Raw genomic sequence first — 15,658 nt, 5'->3', positions numbered from 1 at the left:
CTAGTTGGAAAAGGGACCACCTGGTAGCCCAAATATGTTGGGATTTTAGTTTGTCCTCTAAAGACAGAAGATTTCTCATTTCCCTTTGCTGATTTCAAGAAACCAACATTGATGTGTGTTGAGCTGTTTGAGTCAAAATGTCGCGGACCAAGTGAAGTGGCAGTAAAGGCGTTTGGTTTTACAGCCTGTCTTTAAAAGCAGCAGGGCTCCGTCACTCTTTGTCACATTTATGGACCGTCTTACCTCATAGCCCACGGTGCTGCGATGTGGAGACGACTCTGTTTGAACAGACGTCACTGATGAATTAGGAATACAAAAGGATTATACCGGCTACTGCCAAATAACAAGGCACCATTAACACATTAAAACACTAGAAACAAAAGACTTGGAGAGTGCAAACCTCTGCCAAGCAGCTAATGTCTCCCCATATTGTGACTCACACCCAAAACTAATACAATTAATTGGAATACCTTTAATGAGGTTGTGTGCATACAAGGGTTAGCCTCAGTGAAAGGATCCCTGATTGAGGCAGTAGCTGTCACATTACCTCCTTCTCAAAAATATAGTGTTTTATAGTTTTACGGTTATTCCGAGCAGCTACAGCAGTGGGACAATGCCTACTGTTAGTCGTTCTCTTTTAGACTGTATAATAAATAAAAAGAGGGCTACAAACTTTATGGGTACTTTAAGTAGAAAGAATAACTGTATGTGCCACTGAGAGGTTTCTGTTAAAGTACTCTCTGACAAATAATTCCGCTTGTCCACCTGATCTCATCTGATCTCTTCTCTATCTGTCGTCCCCCCTTCTTATCCTTCTCAACAAGAGGGTCCCCCCATATGAGCCTGATCCTGCTTAAGGTTTCTTCCACTTAAAAGGGAGTTTCCTCGCCACTGTTGTTGGTTGGGATCAGGCCCCCGGATTCTGTAAAGCACCTAGAGACACTTTTGATCCTAACAGACGCTTTATAAATAAAGATGAATTGAACTGAATCGTTTCCTGTAGCTACCAGATATGTAAAGATTCGATTATGATAAGCTTGCTATGACGTCATCCTGCATTATGGTTTATGTAAATGTTAATGTTTAACAAAAATGGTGAAATATGGGGCTCCGGTCAGAGAATTTTTCCCTGGTAATTGACTTAATCTTAAAATACTTGATGAGAGGATGTGAGTGTGGAGCTCAGGGGGTCTGTAGGAACTTCCTGTTGCTGAAATTCTCCCACGCTGTAAACCTTGTGTGAAGGGCCAGAGAGGGGTAGGGGCTACAGACATACAGACCCAGCCACGTCTCGCACAGCGGGACGTTTGCCCGTCAGGATCCTCCTGCCTCTGCTTCTCTCTCTGCATGCAGACAGCTCAGAAAAGAAGTGCCACTTTGCAAAAAGCAACACAAAGAGCAGAAATCTTCGCGCACAGTCTAATCCGGAGGAGCCGAGGGTCGGCTGGGGTTTCTCTCTCGCTCGCTCTCTTTGTGCCTGTCCAGCAGCCCTGTTTCTTGATGAAAATGTCCTGCTGGATCAGGGCATTAGACGCCCGCTCTAATCCCGTGTAATTTCCCACAATCCCCTTTGCCTGCATCCTGCCAAGGAGGCCTTCGGCGCCCTGCTGAGCTTCTTGCTGCTGGCTTTGGCATTCCCACAACCCTGCTCATACAGCATTTCCGCCGCCGTTGGAGAGGAGACAAGACTTTCTGTCCACCCTTTCATCTGCCCTCACATCAAAGCAGAAAGGAGATGTCTGCTGATGAGCATCTCCTCAGATTTCAAAGGTGACGCAGCTGAGACGGACAGGCTTCGATCGTCATTAGCATTAAAAGACCCGTCCACAATCGACTGACCCAAATCACATCTTGGGCATTGTTGTCCTCTGCTGCTAATGTTTATGTTTATGTGCACGGCCATGTGTGTGTTCGCCGCCATGATAATCCTCCTCAATCGCCTACTTATGTAAAATGCTTTATGATTCTTCTTCGGTCACATCACTGTGGGAAGGAGCCAAGCGACAGACTGTCTGCCCTATTGTCCAAATGTCTGTTACAAAAGCGTCCGGCAAAAGTGCTAAATTTGTTATCCTGATGTTCTCAATGGTCAGATAAGCCAGCACTGAAAGGATAAAACAGATGATTGCATAAAAAGGACATTCCTCATCAGCGCTAAAGTAAACATTGCATGCTGGAAAGTTTAGGATTAGAGGCAAGTTATAAAGTTTGCCAACATGGATGGTTTAGCTCATTTAATCATGTACACCCTTTGAATTGATGTGTGCTGCGATATAATGTCATATAATTCTAAAAAGCAACATAAAGACAAAGGAGAAGAAAGTACAAATGTCGGAATAACTGCTAATCATTAAAAACATTTTATAAAATGTGTGTGAATAAAAATGTGTCTTGAAATGGTTGAGAAATATTGAAAAATAGATAAGCCACTTGAAGAATGTTTATCCCTTTTGGGGTCATATAGGATCCCAGCTGTATATGGGCCTAAACAGGGTGACCCCCAGCGCTACCTGGGCCCGAAGTGAGCATTTGGGGATTCGGTACCTTGCTCAAGGGTACATCAGTGATGCTCTGAATGTGTCCTGAATGTGTCCCTGTTACCAGAATGCCTTCTGGTTTTGTCCATGCCTGGACTTGAACCAACAACCCACCGCTTCTCAGCCTAGTCCCCCTACAGACTGCTGATATCCCATTGAGAGTATCATTATCATGTATTTATGTAGGAACGCCATCATCGATATGTATGGAGTTACTAAATTTATTCAGCCAGGAAATGAATCAGATTCTTGTGGTCATGTGGGTGATGCCAGTATTGCATAAATTGAGTGAATTGTTGTACTTTTTTTTGTTGCCTACATTACATTTACGGTATGTCATATTACACATCTTGCAGCAGTATGGTAACCACAGTCTTACAGGAGTCTAAAGAATGGATCCTGACTTGACCCCACAGACTGGAGTGTGTTGTTAATGACAATCGTGCTTAGGAATCTTTGTCATGGGACACTTTTGTAAAAAAACGTGCAAATGTCGTTTCCTCATTTTTAGGAATATGTGCTGCTGGGTGTATTTAGCCACACTTATGTAAGCATGCGTGTATGCGTGAAAGTGTGCCACTGTGTCTGCATGTGTATGAATGCATGCACGCTTTTTAGGTTAGCCATTTGGCATGTAAGGCTAAAGATGACCTAATTCCATTCAGTGCAGCTCTGGTCCATTAGCAGCTACTTGTGTTAGCCAATATTTGCATGTATGATGTGATTTCTGTGGCAGGCAGAAACACTTTGGCTAACTCTTCTTCCAATTGTTACTTTTATTTGGCTTTGGAAACAGAATAAATAATCTTTGTGAAACAGTTGAAGTGATCAACTCATCTTTGTTTTGATAGCATCTGTCACAGTTTGAAACCCAGGGTCCCCAGCAAGCAACAGTGGCAAGGAAAAACCTCACTTTCAACAGGAAGAAACCTTGAGCAAGACATATTACTGGCAAAAGTATGAAAAATGAACTTGCAATTTGTTGGCGATACATTTAAACTGTAATACCAGAAGAAGAATTAAAAGGCTGACCTCAGTTGTAAACATAGCCTATACCATAGCCTGCGCGTTCCAACTCATGATAAATCAAACTAAACTAGCTGAGGTTGGGCTTCTGGCAACCAACAGAGTTTAAACTGCAGAGTTTACAAATGTTTTTTTTTTTTTTTTTTTTTTATGTGCTTCTGCTTTGCAAGTAGGTATAGAAATAGCAGAGAGGTATAGAAATAGCACAGAAATGCAGACGCAACTCAGGGTGTCTCTGCCCTACAGTCAACCAATCAGCTGCTGTTTTCAGATGTAACCACAGCAGATTTTCCTTAGCGTAATTTACCGCCAAAGTCTTCTCGGGAGTGGGCGTGGCCAGTCACCAGATAACGTCACATATACAGTTCTAAGACACCTATGAACAGCTGTCTCCAGATGTCCTGTGTCTGTATTAAAAACTCTTCTCTGAAAAACCATAAAGTCCTTAATACACAGGGTGAGGCTCAAACTTGTTTGCATCCATCTTCCATGTTTTTATGTAGTTTTAGGTGTCACTATGAGAACAAATTACAAATCGTGGTAATATGTTTCATCCAATGGCCATTTGATGTCTCTCTTATCTATGCAAGTACGCACTACAATTCAAAGGGTAATCAGAAAGAAATAATGACAATTGGTGCTGTTCCATGAATTTAGACTCCTTCTCTTCACCCTGATGGTTCCCGCTCATCTTGTGGTGCAACACAGGGGGGGAATTTTCCGTCCGCCATCACAGAAGCTGACTCAAGAAAAGAATTCTTCCTCTGGAGCGAGTTCACTGTCATCACTTCCACCATGTCCTGAGATGCTGCGTCTTTCTTTAGTAACGCAAAACTCTTGAGCTCAGCAAAATCTAAATGCGGTCCTCTCATTTCCTCCAAGACTGGCTGCATTGCTGTCCTGGACCTGGAACGGCAAATGTTTGCTTTGGTTTTCTTGGTTTTAAAATGTCTGCTGTCAGAGCCAAGAAAGGAATTCTCTGCATGAAAAACAGAAACTTAGAGAATCCATTCTGATTTACAACAGATGTCCAGTCCAACGTAACCATGTAATTCTTTCTTTGGTTTTGAATCGATGACCAAACATGTCTTGCTGGGGGCGGTTGGAGGTGGGGGGAGGTTGCAGGTTTGACCCCATTGTGCTTTTGCGGTGAATGTAAGATTCTTTTTCTGTGGTGCCACTGGAAAACATAAGTCAACGCGCGGTGACAGAAGGCAGCTCCGCCTACAGCGCTTTGACGAGAGCTTGACACGAGCGGGTGTTGTGAAAACGTGCGTTTCGTTTGCAGTGTTCGTGTTTCTCCTGGGGGGTTTATTAAAACTAAATCCATATTGAGAAATCACTCAACAAGTGACACATTTTGACCCAGCAAAAGCAAATCCCTTGATCGCGCCGTCCTTTCAGACTACAATTTCAATCAATCATCCTCCCGTGTGTCCTAGTCCTCCATCCTGCTGCCCTGCCCCCAGGCCCTCTGAAGAACTCCCCAATGAGATTGGCGTCTCTTGGCTCAAGGCTCTCAGACTGTTTGCAGCGTTTGGGATGTTTGGTATGTACTGTAGCGAACCCTCTCCTTCTGTTTTCTGATCCTCTCCCCGCTCTGTCAGTCAATCCCAGCAGAGGTCAGGAGGTCGAGATCGCCAACAGCAGCTTCGTCCATTAGCTGGCCGACGGCTCGCGGCGTTAGCGGCATCAATAGGCGCTTCGTGCACATTAGTAAATGAGCACAGATGAGCCAAGAAAAAGCCAAAACATTCAAAGCAACCTATGAAAATGCATCTGATCAAACATAGGGCAGAGACCAGCTCTATGAATTGTTATCCAGGCAAAGAGGGATAGCGCTGCTCCTGGGACTAGAGCAGGTGTCGTGGGACTAGAAGCAAATGTTTGGGGAAAGATTCTGTAAACTGTGCTGCTGGAAGAGTTCAGTTGGGGAATTTGAGGAAAACTGCCCGATCTTGCTTATATTCATGCTGGATTTTAGAATGATGATAAATGCAAATATTAAAGTCTTGTGTTTCATCTTGTTTGACTTCTTTGGTTTCAGACTGAGCATTTAGAAATATGCAAATGACATCTGATTTAAGGAAATGCTTTAAAATCTGCCCCTGGAGTAACATCCACATGCATATTCTGTAATGCTTTTCAGTTTATTGCGCTATTGAAGTGAAGGGACACAAACCTTTCAAACTATAAATATGCCAGAATCAGATATCTATACAAATGGTTAGTGTTTATCTTCCTTCTGGACTAATTCATAATTCAAGGCAGAAAATGACTCATTCCTCTGTTTCCAAGTAATCCTAAAATCTGCACTGACTGAAAATTGAAGCTAAAGCTGATCTTATATGTAAAAATGTATTGTTTCTGTGCATTGGTTACACCATTTTTTTCTGTTATCAGATCACATGCAGCACTCCAGCCAAATAAAAGCTTTGTCTGCCCTCCATTGTGAGCCCTAATCTTAATTGGAAACTGCTGGAGGCGAGGCTGGGGGAAGAGCGGATCATACAGAGGAGAGGGAGGGGAGCGACAAGAGGAGCGACAGGCAGATAAAGCTTTGACAGCATATATATCAAATCCAGGCCTCTGACAGCAACAGACATCAAATCATTGACACTGGCCTGTGTGTTTTTAGCTGGACATGCAGAGCTCTTCTTCTGTGTGTGTTTGTGTGTGTGTGTGTATGTGTGTGTCATTAGCAAGTGTCACAAGGTTTCATCAACCTTCATGAAAGACAGCAGTATGTACCAGAGTTAGAGCGGTGAGACCCACTAGAAGCTGGAAAAATTAATTGACCTTTTATACGGTAGCAGAATCTTCAGATTTCTCTGCCAGTTAGAAGTTGTTGCTTTTGTGATGGTTTTAGGACTTTGATATTCCCACCTTGGAACCACCGAGTCAGGCAAAGCATCTCCATGGTTGCGAAGGACGCCAACGTAAAATCAACATCACCTTCGCTTCCATGAATACAGGATTAATGGAATGTTTTGCTGATGTCATTGGCTTTAAAACAGCAAAAAACAGAGAAAATGGCCACAGAAAAGAGTTTTTCAACCATGTGCTGTGAAAATGGAGGTAGACTGGAGTTGTAGAAGAAAACAGCATGCTGGGATGACTGGAATGAAGAGAATTGCCTCATCCTATTGGATTCATCATGCGAAATCACCACTTGTTGCATCCTGCGAGTGTAAAACTGATTCCAGCCGCTTGGCCGAACCCCTCCAATGTTTTACCCAATGGACTGAAAACAATGAAATGGAATCTATTAGAGATGATTTTATGGTGATTGTTGCGATTATGTATTATAAAACAACGCTAAAGGACATGTTTCCATTAGCAATTTGCCATTCTTTCTATGTGATGTCAAAAATGGACATAATTTCTGTCTGCCAACACTGATTCAGAGGCGTTTTGCTGCCTGTGACCAGAGAGACCACATCTCTCTAAAAAAACCCTCCTATTTAGAGTATAACTCTATAATAATGATGGTGAAGAGAGCATTTGAATGACAACAGACATCAATTCATTGATCTGCTTCTTTCTGTAACAGTGTTGTTGGTGTTTTCTATCGTAAACTGGACTAAACCATTCTGGGATGACCCATTACTCCAACACTCTAGAGCTGGAGAGGCTGGAGAGAAACATCTTCAGGGATGAGAAAGAAGTCCAGCTGCCTTCCAGTTGAGGCAGCGTCAACAGGATGCTCCACCTTTCTCCTGTCTCATGTGAATCTGTAACAATGTTTGAGCCAGGGAGGAGTCTATGTCCTGCTCTGCATTACTCCCCTTTATGAGGTCACGCCGCAGTCCTGCAGCTGCAGATACCACCGTGATTGACAGCTTTTGTTTAAAATGAAATGGCGTCTAAGACTGACACGTTTGACACTGTCCCTCCAGCACATGAGCATCAGAACAGTTTTTGTACTAAATCGCTCGCTTCAGCGTATGGAAATCCAAAAGCCAGCAATGCCGTGACGGTTTTTGTGATTGAGTTACATTTGGCTGACGTTAGCCTACATCTGCTTTCAATTTTGAACAGTTTAGACAGGGCCATCGTCGAGGGACGCCTGGGTCTCATCTGGATCCAATAGGTGATGAGAGGAAACGGAGCATTCCTGAAACTCTGATGCCTGAAGTGTTCACCGAAATGGGTCAGAATCTTTAGCCACAGGGTCCACGTGGAGATTTGCGGGCTTGTTTGCATGTGTTTGGTTTTGCTTTCCCATTTGAAGAGCGTTGAGCCTGTTTGCGGATCATTTTCACATGTGGGTGTGAATCAGTGGTACGTGCGCGTGTGTAGGTCTAATTGCCTCTTTGAAATGTTACACCTCATTCCTGGAATACTTTAACAAATCTGGTTACAACTCAATTTCTGAATTTTTTTTGCTGTTTTTAGCATATAATATTGTATTTCCATGTAGATGTCTTTACGTCACAACCAGTGTGGGTTATACGTTGCATTTTTATATTATTTTCTTACAGAAGAGGTAATCAGCAAATTTAAAACGTCAATGGAATTCAATTTCAACCAGATATATCACACGTAGCACTACTAATTAAACGAATAATGCCATTTTAATGGTATTAGAAGTAATGACGCCGTGCCAAAGCACACCAGCCCCCTCAGTTATTACTGACTAAGTGTGTTTGGAGAGTCTGTGCACATGAACGTGCTTGAGTGATGTGCCGGTGTTAAACACAGTGATTACTGTCGGCAGCTGCTGCAGCAGAACAGAGCGTCTGGAGGCTGCGCATCACCCATCCAACCATTCTTCATCAGTCAGTGTTCAGCCATCACTGTTCAGAAAATGGAAAATCAGCCAATACGTGTTAATTCATAATAGACCTTCAGTTGCATAAAGGTTACATTCTGTCGTGTTTAATGACTATAAAGCAACAGGGACATTTTAATGCTTAGAATAGCTGTGGTTTCTTTAAGTGGCTATTCTTATTAAGTGTGTATCTGAACTTAATTTTTGTCTGCTCAAAATAATTCAGTTTGCCGGAGTTTTGTTTATATAGCATCTGTTAAGGTCAAGACGTTTTTTTTTTAGAAACCCAGAGCCTACTTGAAGAAAAAGGGGAAGAAATCTTGAGGATGTGCAGACTCATGTATATAAAAAGTTTAATGGCCAGGATGTCTCTCTTTTTTTTGTCCCATTTGACTTCAATTTATCTACAGATCTGAGCCCATCAATTTTCTTTGGACATCGAAGGAATAATCAGGAACTGTGGCCATCGCAGCAGTGGGATGCCCTATTCATCAGCTGAAAAGTTTATCTCCATTAGTCAGCGCGACCCTGCTGCCTCAGCGGAGTCTGTAAAGTAATGAGCCGTAGACTTTGTCCATTCACCGTTACGACCAGAGGCAGCTCAGCCAGCGATGTGGTGCGGTACCTCACACAGACGTTGGCTCCGCACCATGGGAACACACGGGCCCCTTTTGTCTTATGGCATCAGAGGCACAGTTCGGCCCACTTTCGGTCTCAGATGGCCGGCGATTGTGAGGCAAATGTGGGGAAACTCCATGGAGATAAAACCCAGTTGCGATAGTGGAGGTAGCACCGGTTTCTGCTGCTGGGACCGGAGAAGGAAACATTCCTGAAGGGTCAGAGGGCAAACACTCTACTTCCTGTCACTGGGGACGATGTGACTGGAGGAGCGTGAAGGGGAGACAGAAGGATATGGAAGAGAGGGAGGTTTGTTGGATTTTTCGGTGTCCCTGTTTTCCACTCTCCTCCACCCATCCTGTCATTTCTGACATTTGGACAAATTAGCTGATATGTTCAAACTCTATATTTTCTGGCCTCCTGGGCTCCCAGCAGCTTCAGTCTGATCTGTCTTGGTGGGCACGAGTGCAGGTTCCCCTCTTCATCACCTCCCAGGCCTTTGCCCTGTCTGCTGTTTCTTGCAGGGCCCCCTGGTGCCATCTGATCCCCAGTGAGGAGCTTTGGATGGGGGTGATTTACTGGTGGCCCCTGTGTTTGTTTTCCCTTCCCCAGCTGTTGGTCCAGCTAAGCACCCTGCTTAGCGGCCAAGTTGTGCCGTTGTGTGAACGTGTTTGTCTATCATTTCCTCCATGAGTGCAACATTTGGGTTATCGAGTTTAAGGAAATTACTATTTTTGACTTTGTGTTAACAAAAGCGTTTAATGTTTTTTTTTCGGTTTTGTGAAAAATAATGATCAAAATGATATTGGCTATAAATTTGTGTTGTTCTTGCATATAATGCTGGTAGAGCTTGGTATCAATCCCTCCATAGACCCTGACAACTCAATGAGTACCGTAACTAAGGCTGGCCACTATTTAAATGTCAGTCAACAATGAAATTCATTGTATGGATTTCAGCCTCAGGCAACATAGATGAATTAAAATAGCGCCGATGGAGCACAACAAAATTTAATTAGCTGACAAAGCTCTCTCTTTCTCTCTCTCTCTCTCTCTCTCTCTCTCTCTCTCTCACACACACACACACACACACACACACACACACACACACACACACAATCATGGCATCAGCCAGCGATCTACTATGTGTTAATGTAATTATTTGACACATGCTGCCCTACAAACGCTTCCTGAGCAGGTGGCGATGGTTTGGTCTGGCAAGCACACACACTCGCACGCACGCACACAGTCCTATCATTTTTATTCCCGAGGTAAACCAAATCACCAATATCATTAGCGAGTGGCGACTGGTCACCTGTGAGGTTTGGCTGCTCTCTGGGCACCCATTACTTGGCCAGGGAGTCGTGACTCTGGATACACTTGTCACCGACATGGCCTCATCAGGAGCACATGTCTGGTGCTTTGAATTGTGATCACCATTTTTTCCAACAACAAAAATCATCTTCTTGTCTCAAAGCCATTTAAGCCATTGTGAAACACTTTGAACATTTAATCTTCAACAGACAACACTGCAAAATGCTTACTAATTTTGTTTTATAACCTCCTGCTCCCTGGCATTAGACTGACAATTACGGATGCAGGAGACTGTTTCGAAGGAGAGCGCACACACACACACACACACACACACAAAGATCATAACATGAAAAACTTTGCCCTGCCCGTTGAAGCACACACATCAAGAAGCACTGATGCATGTGAGTGTAATACACGTCTGTGTTTAAGGCTTTTGCTGGGGGAGGCTCAGGAAGGCAAGGGGGCCAGCTCTGGCTGCAACAACACACATTTAAATGCCAACAGACAATCATACATTCCAGATTAGAAAGGAATGCAAACATGAAAACACACTTATTATCTTAATATGCATTCCAAGCATTCACGTGTGAACTTAATGTACATACACTTGCACTCCTTCTGGATCCGCGTTCCTTCCCCCACTGCCTCCAACATTTATCACCCTCATACAATCGCATATCATTCCAACAGTTCACAGGGACATTGTTGGTCTCACCTCCTCCACACTCCTTTGCTTTGCATCATCAACCAACTCTTTGATAAAGAAGCAAGGGACAGGCATACTTGGGTACCCTTTTACGATAAAAACAGGGATTAATAAATAGTTTAAAGCATGCACAAATCATTACAAAGAACAAAAAACAAGTGACAACACAGGTTTTCTGCAGAATCACTGGATTCTTCTGTGTCACAATAATAACACAATTTGTTTATTGTGACCACTCAGGGTCACCTCACAACAATGAAAAAATAAGAAACAATTAAACACAGTAACAGCAAAAAACCAATAAATGGCTACAATAGAAATTCAAAAGCACAAAACAGAGCAGTTGGGAAGGAGGTAATAGATAAAGTCAGTGAGGTTATTCCAGGCTTATATCGAAATATGGCCATTAGAGTTAGAAGCGAGGTGGAAATGTAAGATTTGAGGCCGGATATGAATGTGGCGAGGGGAGGATTTGACCTTCAGCTGAGAGGATGAGAGGCTCTAGACCCCACGGTGGTGGGCAGATTGGAGGGAGTATTGGGTTGAAGGGCAGGATCTGAGAGTACACCACAAAGGAGTACTGAGGAGCTTCTGTAAATGGTTGATAGATTTGAAAGTGGGATGCATGCGATGTTCGATGGGAAGCCCAGTGGAGTTTCTGCAGGACAGGAGGGGGTTCTGGTGGCCACGATGCGGGTGGCAGAAATTTGAACCGTAGAAGTTTATGAATGAGAAGGTGAGAAATGTGTGACACCTCACCAACGCATATATGCAGTGTCCAGCACCTCTTTCCCCGCTCAGTGTGTTAGAAAAGCTCAGTGAAAATCTATGATTAAAAAATCTATGATAAAAAAACCTAATAGCAGGTATCAGTTGGTTTGAGGCACGGCGTCACAATAAGGTATCCCCTCTCTCGGCTGGGTGGGTCCTCAGTCGTTCCTTTTGGGTACATCTGCACCACAGGTGTGAGCTGTGACATAAGGTTTATCAAAACTGAAGTCCAGCTCTAAGGTCTCTTTAAAAAAAATGAAATAACGGTAAGATGAAGTTGGGAGAATTCAGGGAGAAAGGCCATCAACAGTAAAGAGGGGAAGCGGGGGGCGGGTGGAAGAGCGGCCCTGGTGTCATGTGGAAGGAAAATGGAAAAGAAGTGCAGATTAGCTTAAAGCAAATGGCACGAGTCTAGTGAGAAGGGGAACCACATCAGCATTAAACTCTAGATCTAAAACCCTCTGGACTGATTCTGGAGGTGCCAGAGATGAGCATGGCAACATGGTCCCTGTCAGGTTGCCGACAGGAGGACATTAGGGTGGGTTTGAAAGACATTTCTAGTTTGGCAGAGCCGAATCAAGAGCAGAGAAAAGGAGGAGAAGGAAAGAGGACAGACATGCAGAAGAGACTTGGAGGAGGAGAGGGATTAAAATGAGGGAACAATAATCATGTAAAGGGATTTGAGCTGGACTTAGATCCACATTGATGTGGTCCTATTCTTTCATGTGGCTCTAGCCCGGACCTCTTAACCAAGCAATATCTTTTATTATTTTTCAATACATGTAATTTTTTTCCCCTTATGCGTTGACTCAGGTCAAAGCTCCCTCACACGTCTGCGTGGAAGATTTTAGGTTTGCTACAGTCTGGGGTAGTAATAAAGCCCCAGTGGAATGTGCTACTGCCACAAAAAACTGAGTCACTGCCTCACGCAGGGGCACGGCTGTCAGACGATCTGCCTGTCAGAGCAAAACACGATAACCATTTATTTATTTATTTTTGCCCACATGTCCCCCCCCAACATCTTCAGCGTGAAATTTAGGTCACTAAAGGACGGCGTTTTCCAGGCAGAGACTGAGAGCTTACTGTCCACTTGCTCTCTGTATGTAATTGAAAACATACAAATGGATTAGCTGGAGAGAGTTCAATGCCAGTGGGTCCATTGGGTTTGGATTCTCTAGAGGCTTCAGACCCTCTAATACTCCATAGAGGGGGAGAGAAGGGCATGATGGACAGATCTGGGGATTTAGGATCTTGTGAGACCAGTATTAAAGTCAAAAAATACTCAAATGAAAACAGGCAAAGGCAGAGAACAACTCGGAGAATATTGTCGGAAACTAGCTTGTGAAATTCAGGCTGAAAAAACTGCTGCTCTCACACTTCATGCATAATTCAGTTCCAATTATAATAGTATGCTAGCAGTATGACATCATTCCACCCATCCTATTGAGTAGGAAAATAACATTTAACCTGTTGACTGCAGTCTTTATGCCGGGCTCTGGCTGGAGAAGATAACAAACAACTGTTGAGATTTCTGTTGTCTGTCTTTCTGCTTTTTTTTTAAAGAGCATTGTAACAATATCTGATCCATCTCAACACAATAATCCTTTACAGAGTTTACAACGGAATGGCAGCCGCAGACGTGTCCCTCCTGCCCCGAGACGGTCAACTGCTGAGCCTTTTTTTTTTTTTGGTCACTCTTTGCGCCTACTTATTGCAATAATGCTTCCAGCAAACACACAATATTGTATTTGTAATGGAATATGTGAATAATGCAGGCGGATTACGATTTCTCGACCTTTTGTTCTCTGCTGCAGATGTTTCTTGAGGAGCAGTTAATACCGTAGATAAGGCTCACAAGGTTGCCGTCCACTAATGCCTTGCTCCGTACGTCACAGTTGGCTTGGAGATGGTTGTTAAAGCACTGATAAGGCGACCTTTTCTTTGACTAATGATGGTCAAGAGGGCTGTTGCAGATGGTTTTGTTGTTTTGAATTTTATTGAGATACAAAGTGGTCGGAATTCCAGTTATTCCCTCCATTATTATCGTTATTCGGGTTTCACGGTGAGAAATGCGCATGTTTGAGTCCAACCGTAAGGTATAGAAGAGCTACGGCGAGATGAGAGGTGGGAGAGAAGGAAGAGGAATACAAATGAGAGGAGAGACAGACGAGAGGATGGAGATAGCAAGAGAGGACAAAGCGAAGGTTTAGAAGGAGAGAATGGAGTACTCAGCACAGCAGCAGTCAATCTGAGCGAGCACATCCATGACCTAGATTCTCTGCCTCTCCCCAGATCCCTCTCCCTCATGAATGTTTGATTATGCCTTCCACAATAGTGGTATTTACACCAAACGGTTTTAAAATTACAATTCCTGTGTGTTAGAGCAGGAGGAGAGAGAGAGACGGAGATGAGGGAGGGGAAAAAATCCATCCCATCAATGTAAAGATGGCGGACAAATAGATTTGAGAATTCTCACCTCACAGGAAAGAATAATCTGGGTTTCTCAGGACCAGACAGCTCTGATTGTAAGAACAAATGATCACTGTCAGACACGTGCACCCCCCCGAAGGCAAATCTGACCGCCAACACATGACACAAGACACAAGACATGGACACAAGAGCGACATCAAGTTAGATAAAAATACAGCAAATTGAGGAGTTAAAATTTGCAACTTGACTTTGTGGTTAATGAAGAATCATCATGAACTTGAGACCCCATCCCTGAAAACAAAATAAAAATCAAACCCATAATTTCTCTTCATCCCCAAACTGGCTCCAAGCCACATCTCAGCGTGCCAGACGTCAGCATGACCACCGGTAAACCTCTGTCAGTGTTACCATGGTTACCATTCGGGGAAGTTAAGCTGCTCTGACTGCCATGAGAGATACAGAGAAGAGTCATGGACACCAGAAAACAAAATGGTGGCAAGATTAAACTGGTGATTCTGGGCTAAGCTCACATTTAACAAAGGTTGCTGGGACAGCACAAACGTGCACGAACACGCGCGTGACTGCAATCGCTCTCTTTCACTCTCTGTAAACCTTTTTTTCCCCTTCCCACACGGTACACATGGGTTTATAAATATGCATGGAGAGAAATGCAGCAGTTGATTCCGTTTCGGTGACCAGGAAGAACTGGTTTGAAGTCAGTAATCTCCTAAAAATCCAGAGTTTGGAAGCTGCTGATATCCGGCTCCAAGTCAGGCAGCCAGATCATCGACCATTTCAGTGCCAGAATTAATATTGTTCCACAATGAGGAGAAAAAGCTTGAAGCTACAGGAAACACATAAATAAAAACACTATCTTAAATCTTTATTCTTGAAGCTTTGACTTTATTAAAACACACTTATGTGCGTCTCTGCATCCAGGTCTTCACTCTCTATATGCTTGAGACATGGAGAGTTTTTTGTCTAATCTTCTTCACTGATGTGTCCAGATGTCAGCAAGCACCAGACCCTTTGGGGGGACGTCGGCTGCTGTCCTTTCAAACCATCCCGAGCACCGAAGTGTCCATTTTACTTGCAGCTCATCCGATCTGATGTGACATCACCGTCGTGCACAAACTCACCCGCTTGTTAAATTCGACCTCTGCTCTTTCTCTCTGTCCGCCGTGGAGGGGGGGCTGCAGCCGCTGCAACCCCCTCACCCCCACCCCCATCATCACTACAGTCTGGTTCACCCAAATGAGTCTCTCTGCTACCACCACCACCACCACCACAGTTGCCACGGAAACCTAGCGTGAGGGTTTGGGGGAATGTGTGGTATTGCTGGGGATTGGTTGCTGGGGGCTAGATGCTTTCCAATCAAACCTGTTACTGGGGTGTGTGGGAGCCTCCCCCCCCAACACCATGAGGGGAGGAGAGAGACAGAGAGAGAGCACAGTTGTGACAGACTGTGTTATTCTGTTATGGTGA

Source organism: Takifugu rubripes, chromosome 2, assembly GCF_901000725.2.
Source record: "Takifugu rubripes chromosome 2, fTakRub1.2, whole genome shotgun sequence".
Taxonomy (NCBI): domain Eukaryota; kingdom Metazoa; phylum Chordata; class Actinopteri; order Tetraodontiformes; family Tetraodontidae; genus Takifugu; species Takifugu rubripes.
This window is presented reverse-complemented; position numbering follows the sequence as displayed.